Raw genomic sequence first — 16,957 nt, 5'->3', positions numbered from 1 at the left:
AGTTAAGTCGTTTAAGGTTAGGGAAAAATCAAAGAAAAGATAAAAAAAAAGTTTTAGGGGTGATCAACAATGGATTATGGTTCAATACCTTGCTTTTTTGGGAGAAATGGAGTCAAATGACCTTGACTAAGGCAACTTCGATGCTTCAAGGAGACCTTGAGGGACCTTGCTATCCTAATAGAGGATGGCTAACAAAAACCCTTAAGAATTTTATACTTCCAATACAATGTGTAGATGGAGTTTCAAAGATTTAATTATACAGTTATTCCCCTAGGAACATTCACTCAAACTTTGTCAAATGAGTAACACATGCAAAACCTCAATCAATTTTCAATGCTCCAAGCAACTTCGTACTAATTAGGGCATATCCAACCACAACAAGAGAAAAGTTCCATGTGTTAGACATTTATTATGACAGAAATAAGCATTATAAAGCACTTACAAGGCAAATAAAAAGTATATCCATCCATCCAACGTGCAAATAAAAGCTCGAAGAAGAAGTGCGAAGTAAGTCCAAACATCAAAGTTCATTTAAAGTTCCAAAATTCGTCCAAATTGCATGTCTGGGTTCTCTTTTAGAGACAAGTTCCAAATCCAAGTGATGATGAGAGATCAAATGATCCTTTATTATATTTATATGATCCTCCAAGGGATTTGAATGGCCTAATTATGCCTAATAATGCCCCTACAATAAAAATAATGTGCAAAATAACATCCTTTTGGTGACAAGCCCACCAAATAGCTCCAGAATATGAAAAATAATCCTATCAAGAGGGGTCGAAATGATAATACAATAGCTAGGAGGGTTGTTGGAAGGACTAGTGAAGTTCCTCATGTGCCATAATGAATAGGAGGGCTCCAATAACAGTGATGAATGGGGTGGCCCCTTGATCTCCAAGCAAATGACCAGTGGTGCTCCCAAGTGGTTGTGGGGGCAGAATAGCATCCTCATGGGTCTCCAACTGAATTGAACAAGCATGTATCTTGTTTGCATGGGCTCGAACAATTATGCAAGCCCTCCCTTGTCTCCCATAGTGAGACAAAACCCCATCTGGGCCCTGGATCAACTGCCAAGTGTGTGGTGCAAGTGTGTAGTCATTGGGAAAGGTGGTCCAGGTGCATCATCATCATCAAATAAGTCAAACATGAATGAGCAATGAATGGTGTTGAAGGATCCCTGCCCTTTGCTATAGTGGAGGCCCATGGCTCTCGATGCACACCTTACAAATGTCAATATGATCCTCTAGAGGGCTTGGACCTCGTATAGGGAGACCAAACCCCAAGATGAAGACCCACCTGCAATGCTGTACAAGATCCAACGCGTCTCCTCACCTTCTAGTACAACCATTCATTAATGCAATTGAGTAAATGAGCTTACAAATCATGGAACCAAGTGGTCACTTCAAAGTGGCATGGCCTTCCATAATGGGCTTTAGAATGTATAGGTGTCCCTAGGTTCAAGAAGGGGGTTAATCAAGGACCCTATGAGGTGGTTTCAACCTCTAAGGGAGTGCCAGGTCCATGGTACATCTGTCAAATGGCAGGTGTCATGTGAAATAATAGTGGAACGGAGTTGGGTGATAGGGGAAGGCTTCAAGCCACATGCCATGGTACAAGGGTAACTATAATGGGGGAAGCCCACACATGGGTGTATAGATGTAGGAGGGAGCAATCATGGTACATGAGTTACCCCGACCTTTGTTTTTCCACCCTTCGTCATACACCTTTTGCCTTTTATTGATTTTTCCTTTTTGTAACTACTTAGGGCTCCAAGGAATGAGAGCATTATATGAATGATATAGCAGTGGAAACCCCCTTAAGGTTGGGTGGTTCATTGCCCACCAGGGGTTGGGACAATCATGGGTTCCTTAATGATGCAAGGGGCTCATATAGGGTCTCTAGGAGCCAGGGTGATGGCCATGATAAGGGGTAGAGCTCATGCTTGGATTTGCCCACGTGCTAAATTTGTATGTCTCGACCATCTTTTGCATTTTATGGTACATTTCTTGTTGCAAGTGGCCAAATTATGCTTTTAATTTTCTTTTTAGCTGCATCAACCTCCAGGGCATTGTTCCAGGCCCGATGCAAAGTGTGGACAAGAGGAGGGGGAGGAAAATTACTTGTGGACCCAATGAACAAATGTGGACCCAAATGGGAAATATGTGAAAAGGTGTTATAATGAGTGGAGGGGAGTGATGTATGTGATGTCGGAAAGCAGGACCACGCAACCAAAATCGACGTTTTCCACGTAGTTCCACCTCCTAAAGTTAGTAGCCAATAGAGGAGATCCCACGGGACTAGGATGCAAGGTTAACCACCAAGTTGGACAAGGGGACAAGAGTACAGACCAAGCCCATTCTTTCTGTCAAATCCCCCCACTAATCCATGTCCAAATGTGTCCATAATAAGAAAACAAAAATACCAAATTACATAATGAAAAGCCATACCTTCGGGATTGGAAGGCCCACCTTCAAACACACGATCATGACAGAATGGGTGAGGGCACATAATGGATGGGTTATGTGGCGAAGATGGTGACACATCGAGCTATCTAGGGGCTGCTGGCTGCCGACTGAAGACAATGTAGAAGAAAATTTTCTCCTATGGGTGTCACCCATTGGTGGTGGCTAACAGGGTCAAAAACCATCGAATGCTTGAACCTCCTGATTTATAGGGTCCAATATGTAGGATGCTCCAACACCCTGTTTACCAACTGCAACTGGGACGATGCTCCAATGCCCTAGATCTCAAGATCCAACCTGACAGATGCTTCAACACCTTGTGTATCAACTGCAACTGGGTGGATGCTCCAATGCCCTGTGCGGGCTCTGACCTGCACTAGCACCACCTTGCCACCTTGAAGTTATCTCAAGCTCCAACCTGAAAGTGACTCCAACTACTTGCCTTGCACCACTTTGCCACCCTAATCAGTATGCTGCCACTTGCCCTGAAGGCTCCTGGCAACCTCACTGCTCAGGACTACTCAAACTAATCACTGCACAATTGTACCTCAACCACAATATAGCCAAATCAAACCACTACACAAACTGCATATCAAACCCTAACTGCCACATCAACCAACTACTGGACAAAACTGCATTGCTCACCCTGTCACAGCTGTTGATATACCAAACCAAACTCTGCCAAGTATCATTGTGTTATGTCAGTCAAGTACTGTCATGTCATCAGGTCAACATCCACACAATGTCCCTAGGTAATTGTTATCATCACAAGGAAACTGTCATGTACAAGTAACACTGTCAAGTACCAAAATATACTATCAAATATCAAGTGCACTCTCATGTAGATTACTGCCATTGTTGTATTCAAGTGAATCACTGTTTCACTTGTCATCAAGAAGTATAGATAGTTATACCAAGGCAAATGGTCACAAGTTTGTTATGTAAAAATTAGTTAGGGTTATGTAAAATTAGATTAGCTGTAGTTATTTAAGCAAGAGGGCATGACCAAAGATCATGCCCTTTCACCAAGAGGCACCTAAGGTTGTATATAACTAGGTCTCTTTCTAAAAATGTAATCATCAATTCAGTATTCATTTATTAATAAAGATATATATATATATATATATATATATATATATATTTATGTTTATCAAGAAGTTTGCACTTCATTGGTATCAGAGCAGGTTCGTTATCCCCCACTTCCGCTGTGCTCGTTGTTCAGCTCTGCTGCTCACGCCAATTCCTCTTCCGTCATACCATTCTCCACCCATACTCGTCCACTCCAACGCTGTCCGCATCTGCCGCTGTCCATTCCGTACGCTATCTGTTGCACGCTTGCCTGCATCCCTTCGGTCCTGCTCCATTCCGCTGACTTGATTCAGCTCTGCGGTATTTCCATTGGCTGACAATACCACAGACATCCTCCGCACAGTTCGCTGTTCTGTCCGTTCCGCTACCCTGTCCGCCTGTCTGAGCTAGCGTGCCAACGCTCTTCTTCGTTCTCTGCGTGCCTCACCCCTTATCAACGGTTCCAAATCCGTCACCCATCGTTACATCTACGGTAAAATTCGAGTTTTTTTTTTTGAACAGTCAAGAGGTACATGTGACATTTTATGCGGTCCTTGGTCCTCGACAGTGTTATTTGCTCAAGCATCAGTCAAACCGTCGTGCCGTTCCAGTTCCACTCCGATTTAAATTCGATATTGAGTTTTTGTTATATATATTTATAATATATATAACTAAATTATATTAAATAATTATATATTATATATAATATATTTATATACATATATTATATAGTTGAAAACTATATGTTATATTATTTAATTAATTAAAAAAAATAAAAATAAAAATTTTAAAATTTTAAGTTGGCAGATAAATACATGCCCCCGCAAACTCGCTCAATGTCGACAATGACAATGGCGGATTTCCAAAAAAATTGGTGGACGCAGAGCATAAGATAACTAACAACCACGACGAGGTCAATAAAAGATTAGATGATTTCGAGATCAAGCTTAAGGGGCAGGCTGACAATATAAAAAAACTTCAAGATACGACAGATCGAATAGAAAGAAAGATGGAAAATAACCATGTCCAAACAAAAGTAGATCTCAAAGAGTCCTTAAAATTGCTAAAACTTCTATGTAAAAAGATGGATTGTACACCCGCACAACTACTACGAGAAAATGAAGAGAATCAAGAGCACAACTCATCAGATTCAACAAAGTCAACAGACTCTCATGAAAAAGCTGAATCCCCAAAAAAATCAGTGACACCCCACCAAGAAGTGAGTAATGCGACTCTTACAAACAAGCAACTCTGGGATACCTTTACCAATGAACACCCCTTTTTCGCTCAACCATTAACGATATACCAGCGAAGGGCAAAAGTCGAGATGCCTAAATTCGACAGAAACGAAAAAAACAATGTTGCATGGATAAATAAAGCAGAATAATACTTTGAGATATATGACATCAATGATGATGACGAAAAGCTCAGGCACGCATCCATGAAAATGGAAGGGGAAGCATATAATTGGTATATGTGGTGGAAAAAGACAACACACGTCATTAGTTGGAGAAAATTTAAGGATGCATTCTTTAAAAGATTCCAAGGTGTAAAGGAAGAAGAGTTCTTTTCAAAACTTATCAAATTACGACAAAAAGGAAGTGTGGACGAATACACTCAAGAATGGGAGACCTTAGTAACACGAGTACCTGGGTTATCAGAATCTCATCTAATTCAATCATACGTCTCGGGACTCAAAACCCATTTACAAGTAGAACTTGAGATGCATGACATTTCATCAATAGAAGTAGCAAGACGAAAAGCAAAAACAACCAAAAAGAAATTCGAACAAAATATTCTGGTCAAAATTCGAAAAAACATATTCAAGACGAAGAATACCCCAGTATGCGGACGCAAACAATACAAGATATGTTCCACCACATCGTCGTGAAGATGAAAAATCTAATGTGGAAACGCAAAGGATAAAAGAGGGTAAATGCAAACGCTGTGGTGAGAAGTGGGACCCCAAACATAGATGTGCTAAAGGAAAAGAACCAAAGAACCTATATAATTGTGAAGCAACCAATGATTCAAACAATGAAGATTCTGACATAGAAGAAACAGAAGATATCCTAGAATTCTCACCAGAATTAGATGACAGAAGTATTCCACAAGTGTCATTATCAGCTATGACAGGTATATCACAACCTCAGACCTTAAAATTAAAAGGACACATAAAGAAGAACAACGTAGTGGTTCTCATCGACTCTGGTAGCACACACAATTTTTTAGATGCAACTGTGGCAAAGAGACTCAATATCTTTTCATTTCCCGTACCAAACATGAAAGTGATGGTAGCTAACGGTGAGAAGATTGAAAAGGTGGGGAAATTCCATAAGGTTAAATTGCAGTTTCAAGACTTCAGTTTAGAGTCTCCGTTCTTCACGGTACCATTAGGAGGAGTAGATGTAGTCTTAGGTATCCAATGGCTACGAACTTTAGGTACTTATGCCGCCAACCACCAAGTACAATTTATAAAATTCAAATGGGGATGTCAGAAGTACAAATTACACGGATTTCAAGCACCAAAGAATCAAATTGTATCATCATCTCAGATGATGAAGATGATTCGAAAAGGAGCACCCGCTTATGTAGTCCAATGTCACCAATTAGAAATGTTATCTGCAAACATGACCAGTGAAGAGTCACCAGAGATACAAGATCTAATCAGGAAGCATGAAAAAGTATTTCAAGACCTACCTATGAAGATGCCGCCTAATAGGGAACTTGAGCATACAATAGAAGTCAAGGCAGGATCAGACCCTGTCAACATTAAACCATACCGATATCCACATCACCAAAAAACGGAAATTGAAAGATTAATCCAAGACCTTTTAAAGTGTGGGATCATCTCGAAAAGTAAAAGTCCTTGCGCTGCTCCAGTGGTATTGGTAAGGAAGAAAGATGGTTCATTCAGGCTATGCATTGATTATAGAGGATTAAACAAAATAACAATCAAAAACAAGTTCCCAATCCCCTTTATCGACGAAATGTTCGATGAGCTACATGGCGCAAAGTATTTCTCAAAATTGGACTTAAGATCAGGCTACTATCAAATTAGAATCAGATTAGAGGACATACCAAAAACGACGTTCTGAAGACACGAAGGTCACTATGAATTTAAAGTAATGCCGTTTGGATTAACCAATGCACCAACAACGTTTCAAGCAACTATGAACGAATTATTTCGTCCACATCTTAGGAAGTTTGTATTAGTATTCTTTGACAATATTCTAATTTACAGTAAAACTTGGAGGGAGCACTTGCAACATTTGGACAAAGTTCTTACACTACTTAAAGAACACCAATTTTATGCAAAAAAAATCCAAATGCACCTTCGGAAAGGAAGAAGTAGAATACCTTGGACACATTATATCCCATGAAGGCGTAAAGGTGGACCCCAATAAAATCAAAGCTATAAAAGAATGGACCAAATTTGTCAATATATCCAAGCTAAGAGGGTTCTTAGGTTTGACTGGATATTACCAAAGATTTATCAAAAACTATGCACATATAACAACACTTCTGACAAATCTTTTAAAGAACAATTCGTTTCTATGGGATGAGGAAGCAGGAAGGTGTTTTGAAAAATTAAAGGAAATTATGTCTAATGCTCCCGTATTAGCAACACCAGATTTTTCTAAACCATTTATTATTGAATGTGATGCTTCCGGATTTGGTATAGGTGTAGTATTAATGCAACAAGGACATCCAGTATCTTTTGAAAGTAGGAAGCTCAACAAAAGAGAATGCCTCAAATCCACATACAACAAAGAAATGCTCGCTATCATGCACGCACTAGCTAAGTGGAGGCAATATCTTTTGGGAAGTAAGTTTTCCATTCAGACAGACCACAACAGTCTCCAACATCTCCTTCAACAAAAAACACTTTCTAAAGAACAACAAAAATGGATTGAAAAATTGCTGCTTTTGACTTGGAAATATTACATAAAAGAGGAAAGACAATGTAGTAGCAGATGCCTTGTCCAGGAAAGATGAAGAACCAACACTACTTGCAATTTCGGTTGTTGTTCCTAAGTGGCTTAACGAAATTCGAAGTGAGTATGCCAAGGATCCAGAAATAATGGCAATAATCAATAACCTTCCCAACAACTCAAAATTTGAGTGGAAGAATGATATACTATGGTACAAGGGAAGAATCTATCTAAATACAAATTCCAAGTTTAAATTTAAGATACTCAAGGAATCACATGACTCTCCATCAGCTGGACATGTAGGATTCTTTAAGACTTACTACAATGCACGCCAATCCTTCTTTTGGAAGGGAATGAATTGCGATATTCAAAGGTATGTAGCAGAATGTGACACATGTCAAAGGAATAAAAGTGAAAATATTACGACACTGGAAATACTTCACCCTTTAAACATTCCAAATCAGAAATGGGAAGAAATCTCGATGGAATTTATTGAAGAATTACCAGTATCTGAAGGCAAGGACAAGATTTTTGTAGTGGTCGACAGACTCACCAAATATGCTCATTTTATGGCAATAAAGAAATCATACTCAGCAAAAGAAATCACTGAAATATTTTGCAAAAATATATATAAGTTACACGGTTTTCCGAAAGTCATTGTGAGTGATAGAGATGCCAAGTTCAAGGGTAAGTTCTGGAAGGAATTGTTCAGCCATATAGGAACCTACCTAAATATGAGTTCCGCTTATCACCCTCAAACAAATGGCCAAACAGAGGTTGTCAATAAATGTTTGTAGGCCTACCTACGCTGCTACGCTATAGAAAAACAAAATAAGTGGGCTCAATGGTTACATCTTGCTGAGTGGTGGTATAATTCCACTTATCATACATCAGCAAAAATGATGCCATTTCAAGTTCTATATGGGTATGAACCCCCGAAATGGAAGGATCTAGCTATTGTCCAGACAAATCTACCTATTGTTAAAGATCAACTAGAAGAAACCAAAAAAATCGTCCAAATATTAAAAGAAAACTTGAATAATGCAGGGAATCGTATGAAGCAACAAGCAGACTGTAACAGAACCGAAAGAGAGTTTGAAGTCAGAGAATGGGTGTTTGTCAAGCTCCAACCATACAAACAATTATCCTTAAACAAATTGGCACCAAAGTTCTATGGACCTTATCAGATCAGCAAAAAGATTAGCCAAGTTGCATATGGTTTAAGCCTTCCAGAGACAAGTCGTGTTCACAACATCTTCCACGTATCTTGCCTTAAAAGGGCACTAGGCAACAATCTATCAGCGCAAACAACACTTCCATCCCTAGATGATGAGGGAAGAGTCATTCTAGAACCAGAAGGTATTTTGTCTACTAGAGAAAGGAAGCTTCGACATCGTACTATCAAGGAATATCTGATCAAGTGGAAGGACTTACCCGAAGAAGAAGCTTCTTGGGAGAATGAATCATTTTGTCAACAACATCCATCGTTATGTATGCTTTGAGGACAAAGCATTCTTTCGAGAGGAAGGCAATGTTATGTAAAAATTAGTTAGGGTTATGTAAAATTAGATTAGCTGTAGTTATTTAAGCAAAAGGGCATGACCAAAGATCATGCCCTTTCACCAAGAGGCACCTAAGGTTGTATATAACCGGGCCTCTCTCTAAAAACGTAATCATCAATTCAGTATTCATTTATTAATAAAGATATTTATATATATATATTTCTGTTTACCAAGAAGTTTGCACTTCAAAGTCACTGTTGCATTCAGTGTTACTAGGAATACTGTCATCTTCTACAAGAATCCTTATACATGTTTCATTGTCAACTCTCGAGATATACTGCGCCACATTATTCTTTATTAAGTCAAGATGACACTTGTCACTGTAATTCTGCCGTGTGAAATGCCTAACTATAGGGTTAGTGTCATTGAATAATGCTAAAGGAAATAATATCATTGTGGCTTTAACTACAGTGACTGGAGTCAAGGTTACATTGTCACAACTGCTCAATTCTTTAATAAGTTGGCCTCAACTACTTGCATGAATAGTATTTTCAAGATTATTCTGTATTTGTAGTTCTGAAACAAGCACGTCAAAACTCTTCCATTATAGATACCATCAATACAGTTGTAGGGTTGCCAAATGTCTTCTTCAAGATGCATCAAGTTTGTGGATGGTTTTAGGCTTCAATATACTTCTTCTTGGCCGCAAGGATAGATCTGCCTTAATGTGTGGAAGATTTGCACAAAGTTTGGTTTTTCTAATTCTTAACTGAAGCGAGACCAACAGAGATTCATAACTGTCCAAACTTCCTCAAGGATTGCACGTATAGTTGTGTCAATTTGTGCTCTACAGGACCGAGGTAATGCAGACTTGTAGTCCTGAAATTTTTGCTACAACACTCTCTAACAAGGTCGACTTTAATTTCTTTTTAACAGGTTTATAAACAGGAACATCAAGCTACAGGCTTACACAGTTAGGTCTGCAATTACTAGGTCGACTTCACTCTATGAAGGAATTGTTGCACTATATAGGTGTGTGTGTGTGTATTAGGCCAGAATGCAGCGGATGATTGTCCCAATATTCAGAATTTTGTGCTTGTAGGAATAAGCAGGTGTAAGTCCTAAAAGACTGTTGAAAGTTTACTATAATTTGTTTAGAAAATTGTCACGTTGAAGCCCAGATTACACAGAGGCTTTGTTTCTTTTAGGCCTGTTCTTATAAGCATGAGAATGGACTTCAAATAGGACTTCCCTGACTTGGAGAAAGGTGGGCGAGAGCTGCAATAAAAGCATGTACCTAAGCAAATCCCATAACCCAAATCAAAACACAAGAAAAAGTCCTGATGAGTTTCAATTGTAGCTCCCTTTGATCTGTTGAAGATCTTTTCGACCCTAAAGACATGAAAGGTGTCTAGGTCATTCCCTGTCCCTGTGGGGCCCCATACATTGGTGAAACTGGTCGTTCTATTAATCAGAGGATTAGTGAGCACTCAACAGACTTGAAGCATGGAAGGGCCAAGTCCTCAGCCCTTGCAGAGCATGCCGAGAAAACTAAACATCATGTCTGTATCGAAGAGGCTCAAGTTATTGCAAGAGTTGCGCAGTTTCACCATCGTAAATTTAGGGAAGCCCTTGAGATCGAGAAAAGACCTATTAATCTCAATAGGGATGATGGCTGGAAGATTAGTAGTTGTTGGATCCCAGCCCTTTTGTCTTAGCCTCTTCTTCGTTTTTCCTTGCCTTTCCCCTCTCTGTGTGTTTAGCTGTCCGCTGTTTTCATATGGTAATAATAGTTTAGTAATAATAATATCATTCTTTTAATAACATTAGACCAGTATTATTAGTGTTAAGTATAATATTACTATTATTTAATAATAGTGAAATTTTACCAGAGAATTAAAGTAATAATGATATCAGTTGAGTCTCTTTAAATATAACGAGTATCATCAAACGACAATTAAAATAGTAACAATAGTAATATTATTCCTTTAATTAAATTACCCACATTATTAGTAAATTTACCCTAGGCTAATATTATTAATATTAATTTTAAGTTAATATAATAATATTAATTTGAAGTTAATATAATAATATCTCTATTAATAATATTAATTTAATATAAATTTGAAGTTAATATAATAACATTACTATTGATAATATTAATTTGAAGACTAAAAAATAAAAATAAATAAATAAAAAAAAGTAAATAAATAAATATTACCCTAGTCTATTATTAGATTAATAATATTTATTTGAGAAGTTAATAATTGGAATAATATTATAAAATTAAACTATGGTCTCTTTAAATAGGATTTACCATAAGATTAGAAAATATAATATTATTTGAATAATTTATTTAACAAACCTTGACCCTTTCCACCTAGGGCCTGGTCTAATCTAGTCATAGGAGTCTTTTTAACCATTGCCCGGTCAAATATAGCCATTGAAGGACCTGCATTCCCTATTTAACTGATCGCTCAGATTTGTTCCTCAACTTGTCCTGACGATGAACCACAGTAGTGGGTCCGAAATGTGTCGACAAATGATTCTCTATGTGATTTTGCTGAAATTATATTCATAATCAAGTATGGATCACAGAAGTCTAAACTCTTTAAGAGCTTCAATTGTCTTTCGCTGTCCTGAATTTTGTGCCCTAGATGAGGGCCGAAGGTCTGCAACAAAGCCCTACTCTTGCACTCAAACAAATGCCCAACGAATCACCAAACCCAAAAGAAAATTAAAATAAAAGGCCAAACCCTTCACAAATTCAACTTCTGCAAAAATCCACAACGCTGCAGCTAGAAAGATAATGCTAGTGCTCTGTTTTTTTTAGGTACAGATGATATATGTCTCTATATATAGTGAGGATTGGGCTCTTAAAGAGCCGACTTAACCATTAATAAACGGAACCAACGTTTGATTTTTTTTCTTTTAATTTGTAACATAAAATATTGAATTTTCAAACTTAATTTAATTTCAACAAGATTAAAACATTATAATTTGTTAAATATTTTGGTGATCCTAAAGGAATAATTTTAACCTTTTAATTTAAAAATGTTTCTTTCTAATAATGAATATATAATCAATTATTTTCTTTTTCTTTTAATTTTAAATTTAATTTTAATTTTAATTAAACTTCTTTATTTAATTACCCTTTGACCTTTGACCTTATGACTTGATGATCTTGTTGATTTTGGGTAGCATTGGATGTGCTCTAGCTTTGAAATTTGGTGAAGAGGCTAAGGCACATGAGATTTCCAAGACCCAGAAATTATTCCACCCAGATGAGGAGTTATTAAAATAACTAATATTTTTAATGGGTTCCTAAGTCTAAACTTAGGAAAATAGAAATATTAATGGGTATTAATAAAGATAAGGGTGAGAAGCTTCTAAGAGACGAGGATCAAGTCTATTTTAATCTTAGCCGTTGATTAGAGACTTAATCTCGGCTGTTGATTCATCAACAGGAAAAGTATAAGAGAAGACTTGAGGATCATTTGGAGACACACCGGTTGATACTCAGTATTCCAAGGAAAATCGATTCTCAAAGAGAAAGAGATCGATTTCAGAGGGAGGGTTGGAGGGTGAAGGAAGAGGAGGGCATCATCAACTGTCAGTAACTGAGGAGGAGGTGATGCAAGGGCATTGAGAGACAACTTGGAGGGAGACACAGTCCAAGGGAGACGCAACCCTCACGCAGGCTGACGCAGAGGGACACAAAACCACGCAGAGTGATGCAGAAGTGGGAGAAGGGTCTCCAGGGTGTCAAAAAGTTTCGGGGGGAAAGTCTCAGATGTTTTCTCTCAGTTTCTCTGTAAAATCATTCCTTGTAAAGCGATTGTTGTTGAAGATTAATAAAACCCTCATCTGCTGCACCAGTTTTCCCACATTGGGTTTTTTCGGGGACAGTTATCCAAAAACAATTGTGTTGATGTGATTGGTTCTTGTGCATGTATATCGTTGTTATTTTCTCTATGTAAATATGTGATAATTGCAGTAGAATTTATTCTAATGTTTGCTTAAGGGATTTCGTAAATTACTTATGGTGACGAATAAGTAGGTGAAATAAATCAGTTGTTGCAGTAGAATTTCAGGTTAGAAATTTTGACAGATCTTGCCAAGCCACATTAACTCCTTGTGGGATTTTGACCCATTGACTGGGGTCTTCAACTTCGAATGCGATGGAATTGGTCAAAGTGGAGGAGGTCATCTTATAGTTATATTAGTTAGATGCTGTGTTAGGGCTAAATCCTTCTTATAAGTGTTATAAGAACCATATTGTTCATCGAATTGGTGAATATCTCTCAAACTAGGAGGCCTCTCGGAGCGTGCTACCTACCACCAGAATTAATTCGAGGAGGAGAATCCAATGATGAGGATTTCCAAGGTAAACTCAATGATTTGCTACTTCAAAAACCTCTGACAAGTTCGGGGTATATCCTTAGTCCAGGGAACCCAAACCATAGCACTAGGGTTTTCAACCATCCAACAATGGAGCTTTTAACTTGATGTAATCCATACAAATATAAGAAGCATTCATTAACTATTTGACATCAATGGCAGGTGTTTTAGTCAAAGTCACCCTAGGGTTGACATCAATGACAACACCATCCAACAGAGGGTTGGTAGCTAGGGCATCAATTCTTTACCTCCTTAAGGAAAATTTTGGCTAATCTAAAGCATTTAGAACTCCATATGCCCAAAGGACAAGGCATTGGTCCAATCCGTTTGGTGATAAAACGTCTTTCTCTCCATAATTTTTCTCCTCCTAAATTTCGGTCCCCTAAAGGTAGGGAGAAAATCAAAGGCTTGCAGCGAAATTTTAGGGAGGTGATTTTTCGAGAATTCAAAGGCCCAAACATCAAGCTTAGGTCTAGGCTACCTTTGCTTCACGTTTTGGTGGGCATTCGCTCGAGTTTCATCGACAAAATCTCTTGCCCTAGGTGTTGCTCCAAAAGGGAAACCCTAGGTTCTTCTCCCTCACCTTGAGGACTTCTTGGAGGGTTGTATGAGCTTAGTACTTGGTGGAGTAAATCATAAGAAACCTAAGTTGCACGAAACGGGGAAACGGGTACGAGTTTCCGAAATGGGAAGCGATACGAAATGCGACCTCCCCAAATTTTGGAAACGGGGAAACGCGAATATATATATATATATATATATATATATTGAAAATATTTAAATATATATATATGTGCAATCATAAAGCATAAATGATACATTATAATCTATTACACTTAAACATTAAGATTTAATTTACATCACATTTACTCATGAATGATCACATAATGAAAATAAAAATATCGGAATATCCAAAAGCAACCTTTATTATATATCCAAATCTCAAAATCAGCGTTTATTTATATTAATATATGAGGTTGCAAGTACAATAAAGACTATAAGGCTGCAAGAGAGAGATCCAAATCAGGATTTTCTACATCCACATCCCATTCTTTAGAAGGACCACTGTTGTATTGGGAGTCTCCTCCTACATAGTCGAACGACCTTAGTGCTCTTGATTAAATACACGTTTCATACCCTAGTGCCCTACATGATCTTGATTATTGGGAGTTTCCCCTGCATAAAGGGTTTGGTTCTCTTGATTTAAATACAAGTTCCATACCCTAGTACATGATAAAATCCAATGGAAACATTGCAATCCCTCCAATCCTGAAATCTTGAAAAACAAATAAGTCTGCTGGATTTTGAGTGAGATCTAAAATTCTACTTTTTGCATATGAAATCCAATGAGGGCGAAACCACTCTCAAACATCCTGAGTCATTTCATGGTAATGTTAAAAATTTAAGTAAAAGGATGAAAATGAAAAATAAAAGAGAATATCACTTTTACTTTAAGAATTTAACATTAACATGAACTGCATATCCCTCAAACTTCCTGATGAACTGCATATCAACACTAGGGCAAAAATTCACTTTTATAACTTTAGACACGCATCTAGAAGCAACAAGAAGTCACTAACATACCCTAAAAGTAAATTAAAAAACAAATTAAAAAAAAACACAAGTTAATGAGGAAACGTGGGTCGTACGGCCGTGAAATGCGTTTCTGGCCGTACTGGCCACGTTTCCGTTTCGGGAAACGTGGCAGTACGACCGGAAACGCGTTTCACGGCCGTACCAAACGCGTTTCGTACCCGTTTCCGTACGGAAACGGACCTCCATACCACGTTTCCTGCAACATAGTAAGAAACCCTTTCTTGTCTTATGCCTTTACCTTGTGAATATGTTATGAATAAAATATAGATATAAATAATGTAAATATAAATAATAATAACACATGACCGTTCATAAAGGGACATCTGACTTGGTATATAAGTAGGCCCTCACCCTCATTGTAATTATCTCACTTGTATTTAAATATTCTTATATAATATATTATCTATCCCACAATAGACATTCTTATATACTAGACATTCTGAGTATTTTTTGAGTATGCGAACTGTGTTTGTTACATTGGTACCAGAGTTGTTCGATCCTCTAGCCGTTCCACCACTGCATAGCGCCGATGTGATCCGGCCTTTGGCCATCAAGTTTTCATTAACCTCGTTGTTGTCGCAAGCCAAGCATTTCGCTTCACAAGTTTAATTGGAGGTTCTCCATTCTACAGCCCGACCTTTGGCCATTTAAAAAAAAAGAAAGAGAAGGAAGAAAAGAGAGGAGAGTAAAAAGTAAAAAAAAAAGAGTGAAAAAAAATAAAAAATAAAAAGTACAAATAAAAAATATATATATAAAATTTGAAAAGCTAAAAAAAAATATTATAATAAGAAAAGAAAAACAAAAAAAACCAAAATTAAAAACAAAAACTAATTCAAATTAAAAAAAATATATATAGACCTATCACTGATCATTTGTAATATATATAAAAAAGGGGAAACAACCTTCAACCGTTAGAGGCAACCACAACCTTGCAGGGTTGTCAGCGAGTAGCACCGTTGTCGACTACTAGTGTCATTTCTGCCATTCATCCACCATTTTTAGAAGTCGGTTCTGACTTCAATCATGATGTTTGAAAGAATAGTCATGAAAGAACATTAAATTCAATTCTATTTGAGCTTAGGGATTGTATCCTCCATAGAAAAATTCCCATCGAACTTGTGAGGGGTTACATCAAAGCCCATCGAATCCCTAAGGTGATACGACACATCGCTTGATGGATTATACAATCAGTTTTTGGGGAAATATACAATTCACTGTTCTTGAGTTACTTTCATACAAGTCAATTAAGTGAATAAAAAAGTACAATACGCTTATTTTGAGTTAAAAAAATACAGAGGAAAAGGCAAATCCTTAAAGTGTTATATAAGTTTGGAAAAATAGGGTTCATTTTTCATTTTTGTATAACTTTGAAACTAATAGTAAGAGTTTTAGCGGGGGAGTAATTTTAAAGCTATTTAAACCCAACAAAATTAAAAAGGGATTATTTAATTAAAAAGCTATTATTTAATTAATATATAGCTATTTATATATATATATATATATATAAGTAAAGGAGAAAAAGAGTTAAAAAAAGGATAAAAGTTATCTAAGAGATATTAAAAATATTTAATAAAAAAATAATTTCAAAGTTAAAAATAAAGAAGTTTAAAAGATGAAGCAAATTGAGTCTAATTTAGAAATGAAGAACGATTTTCCTATATCGGTATTTTAATCACACATCATGAATTAATTACATTAAAAGGGAACATCCAAAGGAAAAAAGTTAATATCACTATTAGTACAAGCAACAACGAAAATTACATAAATATTTATTTGGCGAATTGACTATCAATTACAGATGCCAATGTAGGCAAAACAACAGATATTTTTGGAAAAAAATATGAATTTAATGATTTACAAATAATAGTAGATCATTATGAGTGCATATCTCAATTTCGTGTTTTAAAAATGTATGACAGAGAGGTTGACATAATTCTTAGTCAATCTTGGCTTAAAAAATTAGGTATGTTCATGTTAAACATGGAGATTTTTT

The 16,957-nt window shown here is 36.9% G+C and overlaps 1 protein-coding gene across 2 annotated transcripts in view; it reads left to right on the top strand.

The window, feature by feature from the left end:
• The window catches only part of LOC149232755 (RNA-binding CRS1 / YhbY (CRM) domain protein), a 144,170-nt gene that overhangs the window by 100,446 nt on the left and 26,767 nt on the right, over positions 1-16,957 (top strand). The window lies entirely within an intron of this gene.

This window comes from Pinus tabuliformis, chromosome J (genome assembly GCF_031772625.1).
Source record: "Pinus tabuliformis cultivar Carrire ecotype Pingquan chromosome J, CPIR1, whole genome shotgun sequence".
NCBI lineage: Eukaryota > Viridiplantae > Streptophyta > Pinopsida > Pinales > Pinaceae > Pinus > Pinus tabuliformis.
The sequence above is the reverse complement of the archived record's forward strand: the minus strand, read 5'-3'. Positions and strand labels throughout refer to the sequence as shown.